The following is a 17,986-nucleotide window of genomic DNA, read 5'->3' on the forward strand; positions in this document are numbered from 1 at the left end:
GAACACGCTTTTAATGCCTAAATGCATATTTATGAATTAGGCCTATAGCTAATAAAAGAGTTTTGTTTTCGATTTGAATTATTTCGTTTTATAGTAGTGAAGTAATAATTTAAAGTACATTTATTACTATTACCTTTATGAACAAAAAGGAAGTTTCACACAGCACTTTTATATTTATGGATTTTAATTTAAATCGTGAAGGCTAAATGGATCTGTCTCGATTGTTGTCTGCCGCTGGCCGCTTGTTCTTTACTTTAAAAAACAAAAGCTTGAATTTCACAAACAAAACGCGTTCCAAATATATTTCTAAATTAACTTTATAAACTAAAGAAACGAAAATAAATGTAATTACTTTGCTATTAAAAACAGCAGCTGTGCAATGGGGAAGAGAAAGAGAACTCGGCCAGTAATTCTGATCAGCTGTCGAGGTTGTTATAGGAATTTTTGCAACGAATGTTAATAGTCTATTTAACACTTATTTAGGCTACATTCTTATTTAAATGTATTATTTCTTTGATTTATTTTAGCGTTTTGTAGGCTGCTTGTTCACGATGGAATTGCTAAAATAAACACGCACCTTTGTTAATGTTTGAGCCTCATTTATTTTGAGTTTCAATATAAAAACACCGTTTTTACATTGCGCTGAGTATTTACTGTCTCCCTGTCTGTGTTCCTGTCTGACACGCTCATTCAGTAAAGATTTAAACTTAACACAGACTGTCAGAATGCATAAATGGAAATGCTCGTGTGAATTTGGCAAGCCATTATGCTATTAGCTTAAAGTTTAAAATAAGGAATTCTCATGTTTTGGGCAGCTTGGATCACGCAACTCTCCTGCAGCATCTCAGTCTGTTTCCTCCACTATTTTTAGATGCATTTTGTCTATAAAAATGCGTCATTCAGTGCTGTAATTTAACGTGATCCTCTGAAGTTGTACGTGCACTGTGGGCAGACCCGATTAAGCGATAATGAATTCTCGTTGTTGTCGTAGTTGTTGCAGCCCTAATATTTATATATATATTTATATACATTTATATACGTAATGTATACAGGCCTACGTCGTATAATGTCCCGCTGGGCAGCAACTTAAAAAACTTTTTTTTTGAAGTGTTGTGAACGCAGCGCGCTGGGACAAATGTCTGCGTGTGTCCAATAGAAACGAGGCAGCCAGTCAGGAATGGAAGAAAACACTCCATGGCTGCTGTAACTTTTTGAGAAATGTTTCTCTGCTTGCATCAAGCCCGGCCGATGTCCCGCCCCCAAGAGCCATATACCCCACCGTGATTGGTAGGTTCGCTCAGCTCCGCACACAACACTGTAAAGTGCCATACATATTGGACTCGCGGGCCGCAGTAATGCCGCGTTCCAGACAACCCGTAACCCGTGTTTTTCCGACCTTCTACCAGTGAAAGTGCACTGGAACGGCAGTCAAACCCGTGACTTCCCACTCGTGAACTCGTACTAGATCGATGTACTCCTAGTACTGCGGTAAAGCCAGCCGCGGTTCAGAAAAACACGGTCAAGCCAGCCGCGATTGACTTTAAACGTGCGCGCATATTACAGTCATTACGGTAGTTTCAGAAACAGCCCAGAGAGAACGCGCTTGCAGAGCGCTTTTCATTTAGACGGCCAGGACTGAGAAATAATACTACAAAATACTCGTGAATTTTTACTTACTTATTTATTTGCATTTCTACTTTAATATCCGTGTTATTTATTGGTGTCTTTGATGGTTCTTTTCTGATATGGGACAGTATTAGACTTTAGAGGGGTATATTGACCCCATTTCTAATAAGTAGAAAAAAACAATGATCATCTCTTATTCAGGACGTCCCATATTATATGCACACCTCATATGAAACCATTTTACTGTAGCATTTTTGAGATATGGGTCATTATTACACTTTAGAGGGGTTTATTGACCCCATTTCTAATAAGTAGAAAAAAACAATGATCAGTTCTCATTCAGGACGTCCCATACTATATGCACACCTCATATGAAACCATTTTACTGTACCATTTTTGAGATATGGGTCATTATTACACTTTAGAGGGGTATAAAAAACCCATTTCTAATAAGTAGAAAAAAACAATGATCAGTTCTCATTCAGGACGTCCCATACTATATGCACAGCTCATATGAAACCATTTTACTGTAGCATTTTTGAGATATGGGTCATTATTACACTTTAGAGGGGTATATTGACTCCATTTCTAATAAGTAGAAAAAAACAATGATCAGTTCTTATTCAGGACGTCCCATACTATATGCACACCTCATATGAAACCATTTTACTGTACCATTTTTGAGATATGGGTCATTATTACACTTTAGAGGGGTATAAAAAACCCATTTCTAATAAGTAGAAAAAAAACAATGATCAGTTCTCATTCAGGACGTCCCATACTATATGCACAGCTCATATGAAACCATTTTACTGTAGCATTTTTGAGATATGGGACATTATTACATTTTAACGGGGTTTATTGACCCCATTTCTAATAAGTAGAAAAAAACAATGATCATTTCTCATTCAGGACGTCCCATACTATATGCACACCTCATATGAAACCATTTTACTGTAGCATTTTTGAGATATGGGTCATTATTACACTTTAGAGGGGTATATTGACCCCATTTCTAATAAGTAGAAAAAAACAATGATCATGTCTTATTCAGGACGTCCCATACTATATACACACCTCATATGAAACCATTTTACTGTACCATTTTTGAGATATAAGACATTAATACACTTTAGAGGGGTATATTGACTCCATTTCTAATAAGTAGAAAAAAACAATGATCATCTCTTATTCAGGACGTCCCATACTATATACACACCTCATATGAAACCATTTTACTGTAGCATTTTTGAGATATAAGACATTATTACACTTTAGAGAGGTATATTGACCCCATTTCAAATAAGTAGAAAAAAACAATGATCATCTCTTATTCAGGACGTCCCATATTATATACACACCTCAAATGAAACCATTTTACTGTAGGATTTTTGAGATATAAGACATTATTACACTTTAGAGGGGTATATTGACCCCATTTCAAATAAGTAGAAAAAAACAATGATCATCTCTTATTCAGGACGTCCCATATTATATGCACACCTCATATGAAACCATTTTACTGCAGCATTTTTGAGATATGGGTCATTATTACATTTTAGAGGGTATATTGACCCCATTTCTAATAAGTAGAAAAAAACAATGATCAGTTCTTATTCAGGACGTCCCATATTATATGCACACCTCATATGAAACCATTTTACTGTAGCATTTTTGAGATATAGGACATTATTACACTTTAGAGGGGTATAAAGACTCCATTTCTAATAAGTAGAAAAAAACAATGATCAGTTCTTATTCAGGATGTCCCATACTATATGCACACCTCAAATGAAACCATTTTACTGTACCATTTTTGAGATATGGGACATTATTACATTTTAACGGGGTATGTAGACTCCATTTCTAATAAGTAGAAAAAAAACATCTCAGGTTACGTATGTAACCCTAGTTCCCTGAAGGGAACCAGACGCTGCGTCGAAACGCTTTGGGAACTGCTCCAGCGTGACCACGCTCTGAATCATGTGTGCAATCAGTCCAATGGAATCGAGGGACGTCACCGGCGTGATGACGTCACCGACCAGGAAGCTTAAAAGCACGTCCGGATAGAACAGCGTCAGCTTTCTGTCTTCAGCAAGTGCTCTGTGTGCATGTCACTCTCCGTTTTTCGTGCCAGTTTGCACAACGTTCTTTTTGAGAGTGATTGTTTGTCTGTCTGTCAAAATGTCTAAGAAGGGTGAAAATAAGCAGGGTATGCAGCAGCAGGTCAGGCTGGTGCATGCCTCCACACTATGGGTGTGTTGCAAGCTTACCAGGCCGACCTGCTCAAGAAGCTGGATGAAGGCGAGGGGGCTCGGCCTGATGACATTGCCCAGCTCCGCAGAACCGCTGATTTGTCTCTCCGCGCCACCAAGGAGACGGCCCGTGCCATCGGCAGGTCTATGGCAGCTGTAGTGGCTGCAGAGAGGCACCTGTGGCTGACCCTGTCCAGCATCAAAGAAAAGGACAGGGTCTTCCTCATGGACGCCCCGCTCGTGCCTTCGGGTCTGTTCGGCGGCGCTGTCGATACAGTCATTGACAGACACCAGGAGGCGCGACGACAAGCCGCGGCGTTTCAGCGGTTCCTTCCTCGCCGTGCTCCAGCTCAGGGCATACTAGCTCCTCATACAGGGAGGCCCAAAAGCAGAGCATCACCTCGCGTGCTCCCCCCAGTGGTAGGGACCGCGGGCCACATCGACGCTCTAGGCCGGGCTCTTCTAAGCTCAAGACTGATCTGAGGGTGGTCTTGCAGGCTAAGAAGAGTTCGGCCAAAAAGCCCTGACCATTATGGAAGGCCGATGGGGACAGTCCCCTCTGGGGAAGAGCGGTTAACACCTCATCATACGGTGCCCGTCTCTCCTCAGTGTCCCCAGGGGATCGCTTTGCCAACCCTGCCACCTCTGGTGCTTCAGGGCACAGCGGTCCCCAGCGAGCATACCTCTCAGTCACCGCCCGACATTGTAGCGGTACCGACATTTCACGACTCCATCCTTCCCGAACACAGGAAGTTCCTGAGGTTTGCTTTCAGGGGCGAAGCATACCAATATCGGGTTCTTCCTTTCGGCCTTGCACTCTCACCCCGCACTTTCACGAAGTGTGTGGATGCAGCTCTGGCTCCTCGGAGACTCCAGGGCATCCGCATACTCAACTACATCGACGACTGGCTGATTTTGGCCCAGTCCGATCAGATGGCGGTTTAACATCGAGATGTTGTTCTGTCACACATGAAAGTGCTGGGGTTAAGACTAAACGCCAAGAAGAGTGTGATTTCTCCATTACAGAGAACCACTTATCTAGGCGTGGTGTGGGATTCCTCCACGATGCAGGCACGTTTGTCTCCTGCTTGTGTCGAGTCAATCCTCACAGAAGTCGCGAGAGTAACAGAAGGCTGGTCACTCACTGTAAAGCAGTTCCAGAAACTGCTGGGTCTGATGGCAGCTGCGTCCAACATAATTCCTTTTGGCCTGCTGTACATGAGACCCCTTCAGTGGTGGCTCAAAACCAAGGGATTCTTCCCGAGGGGAAACCGACTTTGCATGATCAAGGTCACGCAATGATGCTTTCGTGCCTTAGACATGTGGAGGAAACTTTGGTTTCTGAATCAGGGCCCGGTGTTGGAAGCTCCTTGTCGCCGTGTCACGCTTGCGATGGATGCATCCCTCACTGGCTGGGGAACGGTCATGAGTGGCCGCTCGGCCCGTGGTCTGTGGAGGGGCCATCATCTCACTTGGCACATCAATTGCCTGGAGATGTTGGCCGTGTTTCAGACTCTGAGACACTTTCTCCCAGACCTAAGAGATCACCATGTGTTGGTGCGCACCGACAACACAGCGGTGGTCTCTTACATCAACCACCAAGGAGTTCGCGCCTCTTGTACAAGCTGGCGCACCAGATACTTGTGTGGTCCCCGGGGAAACTCCTCTCGCTGAGAGCAGTTTACATCCCTGAGCATCTCAATGTGGGAGCAGACGTCCTTTCGAGGCAGGGGCCGAGGCCCGGGGAATGGATGGTGATGCACATCTGGAGAATCTTTGGCCAGGCTTAGGTGGACCTCTTCGCAACTCACAAGAATGCGCAATGTCCCCTCTGGTCCCTTGAGGCTGGATGCCATGGTACAGACATGGCCGAGGCTACGTCTGTACGCTTTTTTCCCTGATCGCTCTGCTCCCGGGAGTTCTGGCGAGAGTGCGCCGGGATGGGGTTTGACTTCTTTTAGTTGGCCCGTACTGGCCAGGTCGAGTTTGGTTCTCAGACCTGATTTCCCTCCTAGATGGCTCCCTCTGGGAGATTCCTGTCAGGACGGATCTCCTCTCACAGGCGGGAGGCGACATCGTTCACCCCCGCCCGGAGCTATGGAAACTATGGGTGTAGACCCTGAGGGGGCACAACTCGTAGCTTCCGGTCTCCCAACTGAGGTTGTTGACACCATCCTCCAGTCCAGAGCTCCCTCCACGAGGAAACAGTATGCCCTGAAGTGGAGACACTTCACTTCATGGTGCGGAGACCGCCAGTTTGACCCAGTTAACTGCCCAGTTGGTACAGTACTGGAGTTCTTACAGGCCCGTCTCTCCGCCGGGTTGACCCACTCCACCTTGAAGGTCTATGTGGCGGCCATTTCTGCTTACCACGCCCCTCTTGGTGGCTCCTCAGTGGGCAGAAACCCCCTGGTTACACATTTCCTCCGCGGTGCGCTGAGGTTGAGGCCTCCAGTACGCTCTCGCGTCCCCACGTGGGATTTGGCTGTGGTGCTAGAGGCTTTGTGTAAGCCTCCCTTTGAACCCTTGGAAGAGATCTCTGATCGCCTTCTCACTATCAAGACTGCCTTTTTCTTGGCCATCACGTCTCTTAAGAGGGTTGGGGACCTTCAGAAATGCTGCAGTAAAATGGTTTCATTTGAGGTGTGCATATAATATGGGACGTCCTGAATAAGAACTGATCATTGTTTTTTTCTACTTATTAGAAATGGGGTCAATATACCCCTCTAAAGTGTAATAGTGACCCATATCTCAAAAATGCTACAGTAAAATGGTTTCATATGAGGTGTGTATATAGTATGGGACGTCCTGAATAAGAGATGATCATTGTTTTTTCTACTTATTTGAAATGGGGTCAGTATAATCCTGTAAAGTGTAATAATGTCCTTTATCTCAAAAATGGTACGGTAAAATGGTTTCATATGAGGTGTGCATATAATATGGGACGTCCTGAATAAGAACTGATCATTGTTTTTTTCTACTTATTAGAAATGGGGTCAATATACCCCTCTAAAGTGTAATAGTGACCCATATCTCAAAAATGCTACAGTAAAATGGTTTCATATGAGGTGTGCATATAATATGGGACATCCTGAATAAGAGATGATCATTGTTTTTTTCTACTTATTTGAAATGGGGTCAATATACCCCTCTAAAGTGTAATAATGTCTTATATCTCAAAAATGCTACAGTAAAATGGTTTCATTTGAGGTGTGTATATAATATGGGACGTCCTGAATAAGAGATGATCATTGTTTTTTTCTACTTATTTGAAATGGGGTCAATATACCCCTCTAAAGTGTAATAATGTCTTATATCTCAAAAATGCTACAGTAAAATGGTTTCATTTGAGGTGTGTATATAATATGGGACATCCTGAATAAGAGATGATCATTGTTTTTTTCTACTTATTAGAAATGGGGTCAATATACCCCTCTAAAATGTAATAATGACCCATATCTCAAAAATGCTACAGTAAAATGGTTTCATATGAGGTGTGCATATAATATGGGACGTCCTGAATAAGAGATGATCATTGTTTTTTTCTACTTATTTGAAATGGGGTCAGTATAATCCTGTAAAGTGTAGTAATGTCCTTTATCTCAAAAATTGTACAGTAAAATGGTTTCATATGAGGTGTGCATATAATATGGGACGTCCTGAATAAGAACTGATCATTGTTTTTTTCTACTTATTAGAAATGGGGTCAATATACCCCTCTAAAGTGTAATAGTGACCCATATCTCAAAAATGCTACAGTAAAATGGTTTCATATGAGGTGTGCATATAGTATGGGACGTCCTGAATGAGAAATGATCATTGTTTTTTTCTACTTATTAGAAATGGGGTCAATAAACCCCGTTAAAATGTAATAATGTCCCATATCTCAAAAATGCTACAGTAAAATGGTTTCATATGAGCTGTGCATATAGTATGGGACGTCCTGAATGAGAACTGATCATTGTTTTTTTCTACTTATTAGAAATGGGTTTTTTATACCCCTCTAAAGTGTAATAATGACCCATATCTCAAAAATGCTACAGTAAAATGGTTTCATATGAGGTATGCATATAGTATGGGACGTCCTGAATGAGAACTGATCATTGTTTTTTTCTACTTATTAGAAATGGGGTCAATATACCCCTCTAAAGTGTAATAATGACCCATATCTCAAAAATGCTACAGTAAAATGGTTTCATATGAGGTGTGCATATAGTATGGGACGTCCTGAATGAGAACTGATCATTGTTTTTTTCTACTTATTAGAAATGGGGTCAATAAACCCCGTTAAAATGTAATAATGTCCCATATCTCAAAAATGCTACAGTAAAATGGTTTCATATGAGGTATGCATATAGTATGGGACGTCCTGAATGAGAACTGATCATTGTTTTTTTCTACTTATTAGAAATGGGGTCAATATACCCCTCTAAAGTGTAATAATGACCCATATCTCAAAAATGCTACAGTAAAATGGTTTCATATGAGGTGTGCATATAGTATGGGACGTCCTGAATGAGAAATGATCATTGTTTTTTTCTACTTATTAGAAATGGGGTCAATAAACCCCGTTAAAATGTAATAATGTCCCATATCTCAAAAATGCTACAGTAAAATGGTTTCATATGAGCTGTGCATATAGTATGGGACGTCCTGAATGAGAAATGATCATTGTTTTTTTCTACTTATTAGAAATGGGTTTTTTATACCCCTCTAAAGTGTAATAATGACCCATATCTCAAAAATGGTACAGTAAAATGGTTTCATATGAGGTGTGCATATAGTATGGGACGTCCTGAATAAGAACTGATCATTGTTTTTTTCTACTTATTAGAAATGGGTTTTTATACCCCTCTAAAGTGTAATAATGACCCATATCTCAAAAATGGTACAGTAAAATGGTTTCATATGAGGTGTGCATATAGTATGGGACGTCCTGAATGAGAACTGATCAATGTTTTTTTCTACTTATTAGAAATGGGGTCAATACACCCCTCTAAAGTGTAATAATGACCCATATCTCAAAAATGCTACAGTAAAATGGTTTCATATGAGGTGTGTATATAGTATGGGACGTCCTGAATGAGAACTGATCATTGTTTTTTTCTACTTATTAGAAATGGGGTCAATAAACCCCTCTAAAGTGTAATAATGACCCATATCTCAAAAATGCTACAGTAAAATGGTTTCATATGAGGTGTGCATATAGTATGGGACGTCCTGAATAAGAACTGATCATTGTTTTTTTCTACTTATTAGAAATGGGTTTTTATACCCCTCTAAAGTGTAATAATGACCCATATCTCAAAAATGGTACAGTAAAATGGTTTCATATGAGGTGTGCATATAGTATGGGACGTCCTGAATGAGAACTGATCAATGTTTTTTTCTACTTATTAGAAATGGGGTCAATACACCCCTCTAAAGTGTAATAATGACCCATATCTCAAAAATGCTACAGTAAAATGGTTTCATATGAGGTGTGTATATAGTATGGGACGTCCTGAATGAGAACTGATCATTGTTTTTTTCTACTTATTAGAAATGGGGTCAATAAACCCCTCTAAAGTGTAATAATGACCCATATCTCAAAAATGCTACAGTAAAATGGTTTCATATGAGGTGTGCATATAGTATGGGACGTCCTGAATAAGAACTGATCATTGTTTTTTTCTACTTATTAGAAATGGGTTTTTATACCCCTCTAAAGTGTAATAATGACCCATATCTCAAAAATGGTACAGTAAAATGGTTTCATATGAGGTGTGCATATAGTATGGGACGTCCTGAATGAGAACTGATCAATGTTTTTTTCTACTTATTAGAAATGGGGTCAATACACCCCTCTAAAGTGTAATAATGACCCATATCTCAAAAATGCTACAGTAAAATGGTTTCATATGAGGTGTGTATATAGTATGGGACGTCCTGAATGAGAACCGATCATTGTTTTTTTCTACTTATTAGAAATGGGGTCAATAAACCCCTCTAAAGTGTAATAATGACCCATATCTCAAAAATGCTACAGTAAAATGGTTTCATATGAGGTGTGCATATAATATGGGACGTCCTGAATAAGAGATGATCATTGTTTTTTTCTACTTATTAGAAATGGGGTCAATATACCCCTCTAAAGTCTAATACTGTCCCATATCAGAAAAGAACCATCAAAGACACCAATAAATAACACGGATATTAAAGCAGAAATGCAAATAAATAAGTAAGTAAAAATTCACGAGTATTTTGTAGTATTATTTCTCAGTCCTGGCCGTCTAAATGAAAAGCGCTCTGCAAGCGCGTTCTCTCTGGGCTGTTTCTGAAACTACCGTAATGACTGTAATATGCGCGCACGTTTAAAGTCAATCGCGGCTGGCTTGACCGTGTTTTTCTGAACCGCGGCTGGCTTTACCGCAGTCTCCTACTGACGAGTTCAGACGTAACATAGCCCCTGAAACAACAAAGTCAGCCCTAATGGGTGAGGTGTTTATGCAAGTGGCACACGGTGGAAAAATAGAGCTTAGGACAATATAACGTTGCACTCAAATAAATAATAATATAAAAATAATAATAATTCATAAATGTGCCCAGGCAGTTTGGCGTGACTTGCCTGGAACGCTACAAAGTCGTGAGTCATGGTTTGAAGTGGTGATTTACCAGTTAAAAAACCTGCCTGGAACGCAGCATAACATTAAACTTTAATATTAAGGCGGGGGCCACAAACTATCGCTGATTTAACACATCCTTGCTTAATAAAAACATTCATTTCTTTCAAAGAAAGAAAGAAATTGCTGTCTCTAAACTTTGAATATTGTTTGTTTGGTGATTTCTGTTTTAAATAAATACTGTTTTTCTAACGTTTTATTCATCAAAGAATCCTGAAAAAAGTATCACAGGTACCTTAGCGCAACTGTTTCCGATGTTGATAATAAATCAGCATTTTATTATGATTTCTGAAGGATCACTGAAGACTGGAGTAATGATGCTGAAAATTCAGCTTTGCATCAAAGGAATAAATTACATTTTAAAGTATAGGCTATTCAAATAGAAAACCACTATTTTAAATTGCAATTATATTTCACAATATCACAGTTTTTTTCTGTATCAAATCAAATAAATGCAGCATTGATGGACAGAAAATACTATTTTAAAAAACATTTTGCAAATGAATTTTATTTTTATTTTATGAGGCTGTATCTAGTACTGAATTATTTTAATCAGAACTGTATAAATGTTATCATTTATGCCGAAATTGTAATCAAAATTACTTGAACCATCGCTAATGACATTTTAAGAACTCACTGCAGCAGTTTCCAACGCTGGGTGGCAGTAAGTTGTCGTTAGTGGTTGTTATCATGACGGACAGAGGGAAAAGAGCAGTGTTGTTGTCTTCCGGGTGAGGTGCTGTCATCTTTAGCATACAGTTAAACGGTAAATACGGAGCTTTCGCGTCCCTCTCTCCACCGCCGATGATTTAAGCAGTATGTGGATTTCCGCCGATGGATGTCACGACAAATACTGAGGAGATTTTAGCTAAGAACTTCATCCAGCGGCTTGAACCTGAGGTCAGAGAGCTTTAATCTTAAAGCACATCCAAGATTGGAGAATCAGTTCTTGGCAGTCTCTCGATATCTAATGAGCTTCCTAACTAGACAGCATATATCAGGCATCACATCCGTGCATCTCACTAGATTTGTACACAGTATCTTCAGTCTTGTGAGGCTAATTGTATTAAGTTGTTTGGTTTTGAGTGTTTCCTCTGCCAGCAAACCTGATCGTGATCACTTGAGGGACAATGTGAATTCTGTAATGTAGTCCTAATTTCATCTTTTATAGTTTAACATTTTTTTAAAATGAGTTGGTTAACAATTAAGTTAATTATTTTATGAATGTTATGTATAATAATGTTATGCTCATGTTCGAGAAATTTAATATTTGGGTTGTTAAACTTAATTCGCCCATTTACCTAATTTTACATAACATTCATTTACATTTGAACCATCTTAAAATTCAAGCAACATGATAATAAAAATATAATAAAACCTCTTAATTATTTGTCGGCTACATGACACTCTTGTGCAAAATATGTGTGCTTAAATGTATTATATGTTTACTTGTAGTGTACTAAAAATATATAGTATACTTTGAAATACATAAGTAAAGTAAATCTTTACATTTTTCCTCACAATAAAAAAAATCATCATTTGTAAAAAAAAAATCTTGATCATAATCAAAATCTTGATCAAAATTGGTCATAATCTTGAGATTTTTTAGATGTGAACTCAGAATTGCGAGAAAAAAACTGAATTCTAGCTTGTTTTGTGAGATTTATTTTTATTATTGTTATTATTTTGTGGTGGAAACAGTCTTCCATAGTAAATACACTTATAATGTTACAAAATAATTATATTTCAGATCAATGCTGCTCATTTGAACTTTATATTAATCAAAAATAATATATATATCTCACAAAAACAGAACTGTGAGATTTAAACTCAGAATTCAGAATATATATATATATATATATAGGTAAAAAATAAAATAAAGGGAAATCTTAAACTTGTGCGTTTTTTCCTTACAATTCCAGGTAAAAATCATAATCATAAATTAATTTTTATTTATTCTGTGGTGGAAACGGGCTTCCATAGTAAAGACACTTAAAATGTCACAAAAGAACTCTATTTCAGATAAATGCTGCTCATTTGAACTGTATATTCATCATAAATAAATAAAAAAAAAGTTTAAAAAAAGGTAATATCTTTATATTATAAAAAAATCAGAAATCTGAATTTCTAGAAAAAAGTTACATTTGTAAGATTTACTTTTTTAATATCTCACAAAAGATGTAAAAAAAGAGATGTAAATTCAGAATTGCTAGGAAAAAATGTAAAAATTCTTTTGACAAAAAAATAGTCAAAAAACATTTTTTTCTTCTTCTTTAATAATTGTATTAAAACTGTACAGATAATAAAATATTACTGAAAAAGCAAATTATTTGAACTTAAATGTAAAAGACAGCACACTTTCATGACTTTCTTAATACACTTAAGTATACTTTAAATAAAAGTGCACTTTGTAAGAATGTAAAATTAAAATTATTTTACAGTAGAATTTAAATCATTGTTTTAATGATTTTTGTTGTTCTTTAAACAATTACACTTATTGTAATGTGTTGACTAACATAAAAACGGTAGTGTATTCAATAACATTTAAAGCTGATATAGTATGTATTGCAACTTCATTATAACAATTACATTGTGTAATTACAAATATATTTAAGATGTAAACATATACTGTATAATAATATGTTATAAAGTACAGTACTTAGTAGATAAAAAAAAAGCACTCTGAAGTTCAACTAGGGGTGTAACGGTACGCTAAAATCGTATTCGGTTCGGTACAGTGTCTTGCATAGTGGAAAAGCGGCTCTTGGGAGAGCTCGGTTCGGTTCATTTTCGGTACAAAAAAATAAGAAATTACAAAATCTTTATTTTGAAAAGCTGCCAATACACAATAGAATTCTTGCATAAAATAAATAAAAGCCACACATTTGGGTGATATTTTACATTATTTTTTAAGGCTCTGAAATGAAGCGGTTGCAATAAATGTTGTTATTATTATACAAATTAGAGTGTTTATGAATGGTTATAGCGGTTCATGTTACATTTGCATATTGTATTTTATGAATGAAAGTAAAACTGGTGAGGTGAATCTCTTTCTTGTTTTATTTAATGTTATCACAGGATAGTTAAATATAGGTTGTGTGTGGGGGAAAAAAAGTGCGTGAAATATGTGTTAACGGTCTAAACATATACATTTGGACTATATTTTTTTAGATACATACGTTTATATGTATTTTATATGTATTTAAATTTGAAAGTAAAATAAATTACAATATTTATTTATGTTAAATCATAATCTGCGTGACCCTGCCGTTAATTTGCTTTGATGACGTTCCAGGGCATTCCAAATGAGCGATTATTGTCAGCGAAGTCCACTTCAACGGATATACCGAGTTAAGGGAGTAGGGAGCAGTGAACACTGCGTAGGGACCCTGTTGATCGGAACGCACCTTAACTGTGCGCAAAGCTGTGCGTGTGTTACTGTGCGTCACTCAATAGCGTCCGTGCGGAAACTCGCCTAGGAACATTGTTCCGCTGCGCTTAATATCACGCTAATAATAAATTTACATTATTTAATGAAAAAAATATACCGAAACGGTACGCAAGTGGACCGAACCGAACAGGCCGTACCGAAACGGTTCAATACATCCCCGTGAACCGTTACACCCCTAAGTTCAACTAGTTTCATTTAATAAAATGTTTTAACTATAATACAATTTCATGTAATTGTAATAAACATTACGTTCAGTGTCACGATTCTGACTCCGCAGAACACTAGAAAAAGACCCAAACGCAGAATGAGCGGAAATGGAACATTTATTGAATGGACAGGAGTGCAAACAGGGAGGTGATGATCGTGGACGTTCTTGACTGTGAGGCGGGACAGATGACAGGGGAGACAGGTGACAGCAGAGACGGACCCAGGCAAGGCAGGGCAGCAGGGTCAGGGAGATGGAGCATCACAGATAGGGCCTGGTCCAGAGCTGTAGCCACCAGTCCAGTAAGCCAGGTCCAAAGAGCTGCCGCCAGAGGGAAAAGACAAGACACTGAACAGGACAAACACAAAGACTTTGAACAAGACCACAAGAAGAACACACAGGGAAAAAACTAAAACTGTAAAAACAAAAGTAAAAGAAAAGAAACCAAGAGAATAGAACCGAAAAGAGAACAAAAAGCTAGAAACAAAAACCCAAAAAACTAGACTGACTAATCTAAATAAAACAACTAAACTAAAAGCTTGAAAAAGCTAAAACAAAATAAAGGCGGTCACAAGATGGGATCAAATAACAAACAAAAGAAAATCCAATATGCTACAAAAGAACTAAATGAAAAACTAGACTGACAAGGAGGGAAAAAAATGAAGATACTATTAATACAACTAGGAGAAGACTTTTAAAGAAGCTTGTGCGCAGAGAGCAAACGCAACGAACCAGCAGTGACAATAGAGAAGACAGCACAATATAAAGGAACAGGACACATGAGGATCAGGTGCAGACAATCATGACCAACGAGGACCAGATAAGGAAAACAGGTGAAGACACTCCGGCAATGAGGGCTAAACAAGGGGGCGTGGTGACAGAAAACGAGGAGGCAGGACAAGGGGAGCACATGGCCAACATAAACAAAGACACAGCCATGTGCTCAGGCACAAGACAAACATGGAGACATAAAACAATGACAACCCAGACAGGGCTGTCAGGGCAGAACCCTGACAGTACCCCCTCCCGAACGGACGCCTCCAGGCGTCCACAAAGGGCAAGGACCAAGGGGGTATCAACTGGGAGGGTAGGTGGGGCGCTAAATTGGGGAATCCAACATGGGTGGGAAACACTGGGGGGGAGGGAAATAATCCAGGGGGGTGGTTTAGGGTCGGGAAGGGGGGAACCCACCCCAGAAGCCCACTCGACCCGGGCAGCACTGGGGGTGGGATGGGAGGACCAAGAAAATTACCAGCAGACCCTCTAGGACTTTGGGTGCCCTTAACATGAGGGAGCCTGTGACTTGGCTTGGGGACTGAATCCGGGAACTCCTGCTTGATGGCCATCCTGGCCGGGAATGCGGGACCGGCGGCCTCCTTGGCCGGGGACTCGGGATTGGCGGCCTCCTTGGCCGGGGACTCGGGAACGGCGGCCCTCTTGGCCGGGGATTCGGGATTGACGGCCATCTTGGCCGGGGATTCGGGATTGACGGCCTTCTTGGCCGGGAACTCGGGAACGGCGGCCTTCACGGCCGGGGACACAGAGTTGGCGGCCATCTCGGCCGGGGACTCAGGGTTGACGGCCATCTTGGCCGGGGATTCGGGATTGACGGCCTTCTTGGCCGGGAACTCGGGAACGGCGGCCTTCTTGGCCGGGGATACAGGATCAACGGCCATCCTGGCCGGGAACTCGGGAACGGCGGCCTCTTTGGCCGGGGGCTCAGAGTTGGCGGCCATCTTGGCCGGGGACTCGGGATTGACGGCCATCCTGGCCGGGGACTCGGGATTGACGGCCATCCTGGCCGGGGACTCGGGATCGGCGGCCTTTTTGGCCGGGGATACAGGATCAACGGCCATCCTGGCCGGGAACACGGGAACGGCGGCCTCTTTGGCCTGGGGCTCAGAATTAACGGCCATCTTGGCCGGGGATACAGGATCAACGGCCATCCTGGCCGGGAACACGGGAACGGCGGCCTCTTTGGCCTGGGGCTCAGAATTAACGGCCAACTTGGCCGGGGATACAGGATCAACGGCCATCCTGGCCGGGAACACGGGAACGGCGGCCTCTTTGGCCTGGGGCTCAGAATTAACGGCCATCTTGGCCGGGGATACAGGATCAACGGCCATCCTGGCCGGGGATACAGGGTCAACGGCCATCCTGGCCGGGGACTCGGGATCGGCGGCCTTCTTGGCCGGGGATACAGGATCAATGGCCATCCTGGCCGGGAACACGGGAACGGTGGCCTCTTTGGCCTGGGGCTCAGAATTAACGGCCATCTTGGCCGGGGATACAGGATCAACGGCCATCCTGGCCGGGCACTCGGGAACAGCGGCCTCTTTGGCCGGTGATTCGGGATTGGCTGCCATCTTGGCCGGGGACTCAGGATCGGTGGCCCTCTTGGGAGCCGACTCAGGACGCTCGGGTGAGATGCGACCTGACCCCGAAGGAACAGCTGTGACCTGACTGTGCTCAGGAGGAGAGGCTGCATCCTGACCTGCCTCGGGAAGCGTAGCAGTGTCCTGACCTGCCTCGGGAAGCGTGGCAGTGTTCTGACTGGGCTCAGGAAGCGTGGCAGTGTTCTGACTGGGCTCTGGAAGCGTGGCAGTGTCCTGACTGGGCTCAGGAAGCGTGGCAGTGTCCTGACTGGGCTCAGGAAGCGTGGCAGTGTCCTGACTGGGCTCAGGAAGCGTGGCAGTGTCCTGACTGGGCTCAGGAAGCGTGGCAGTGTCCTGACTGGGCTCAGGAAGCGTGGCAGTGTCCTGACTGGGCTCAGGAAGCGTGGCAGTGTCCTGACTGGGCTCAGGAAGCGTGGCAGTGTCCTGACTGGGCTCAGGAAGCGTGGCAGTGTCCTGACTGGGCTCAGGAAGCGTGGCAGTGTCCTGACTGGGCTCAGGAAGCGTGGCAGTGTCCTGACTGGGCTCAGGGGCTGGAGCCGACACTGGAGCGGACTCAGGGGCTGGAGCCGACACTGGAGCGGACTCAGGGGCTGGAGCCGACACTGGAGCGGACTCAGGGGCTGGAGCCGACACTGGAGCGGACTCAGGGGCTGGAGCCGACACTGGAGCGGACTCAGGGGCTGGAGCCGACACTGGAGCGGATTCCCTGGCAGAGACAGCAGCACGGGCCGCCCTCCTTCTTCTTTCCCTCCGTTGCCTTGTGGGAGTCAGATGATGATCACGGATTTGCCTGGAAGGGGAAAGGAGGTCAGGGTGGTAACTGCTTTCCCCCTCAGGAGGGTTGAGAATCTGCCAGTCCTGGCGATGGTGTAAATAGTTTGAGAAACCCCAGAAGTCCAGAATGAGTAGTTGCTCCATCTCCCATCGTGGCAAGGGGTCATCCAAGGTAAGGTTGAAGGCCTCCTTCAGGGCCGTGTCGTCATAACCCAGACCCCTTGCCATGGTCCAGAAGAACTGGGAATAGGCCCGTGGTTCCCTGCCCTCCTGGCGAAGGGACGCCACTGCCTGCTGGAGCGCCAATGCCTCTTCTGCTGTGGCGGGTGGGAGGATCTTGAAACTCATTCTGCTGGGTCTAGTGGGTGGCTGGTTCGTTCTGTCACGATTCTGACTCCGCAGAACACTAGAAAAAGACCCAAACGCAGAATGAGCGGAAATGGAACATTTATTGAATGGACAGGAGTGCAAACAGGGAGGTGATGATCGTGGACGTTCTTGACTGTGAGGCGGGACAGATGACAGGGGAGACAGGTGACAGCAGAGACGGACCCAGGCAAGGCAGGGCAGCAGGGTCAGGGAGATGGAGCATCACAGATAGGGCCTGGTCCAGAGCT

General features: G+C 42.2%; 1 protein-coding gene across 2 annotated transcripts in view; it reads left to right on the forward strand.

The window, feature by feature from the left end:
- Window positions 1-17,986, forward strand: part of chmp7 (charged multivesicular body protein 7) — a 35,726-nt gene that overhangs the window by 2,507 nt on the left and 15,233 nt on the right. The window contains exon 1 of one of the 2 annotated variants that reach the window (XM_073819565.1): window positions 11,281-11,443. The exons of the other annotated variant lie outside the window; for it this stretch is intronic. The gene's annotated coding sequence lies outside the window, so the exon portion shown is untranslated. Of the gene's footprint in view, window positions 1-11,280; window positions 11,444-17,986 lie in introns of those variants that run through there. 2 annotated transcript variants of the gene reach the window in all.

The sequence above is a fragment of the Garra rufa genome, chromosome 15 (assembly GCF_049309525.1).
Source record: "Garra rufa chromosome 15, GarRuf1.0, whole genome shotgun sequence".
NCBI lineage: Eukaryota > Metazoa > Chordata > Actinopteri > Cypriniformes > Cyprinidae > Garra > Garra rufa.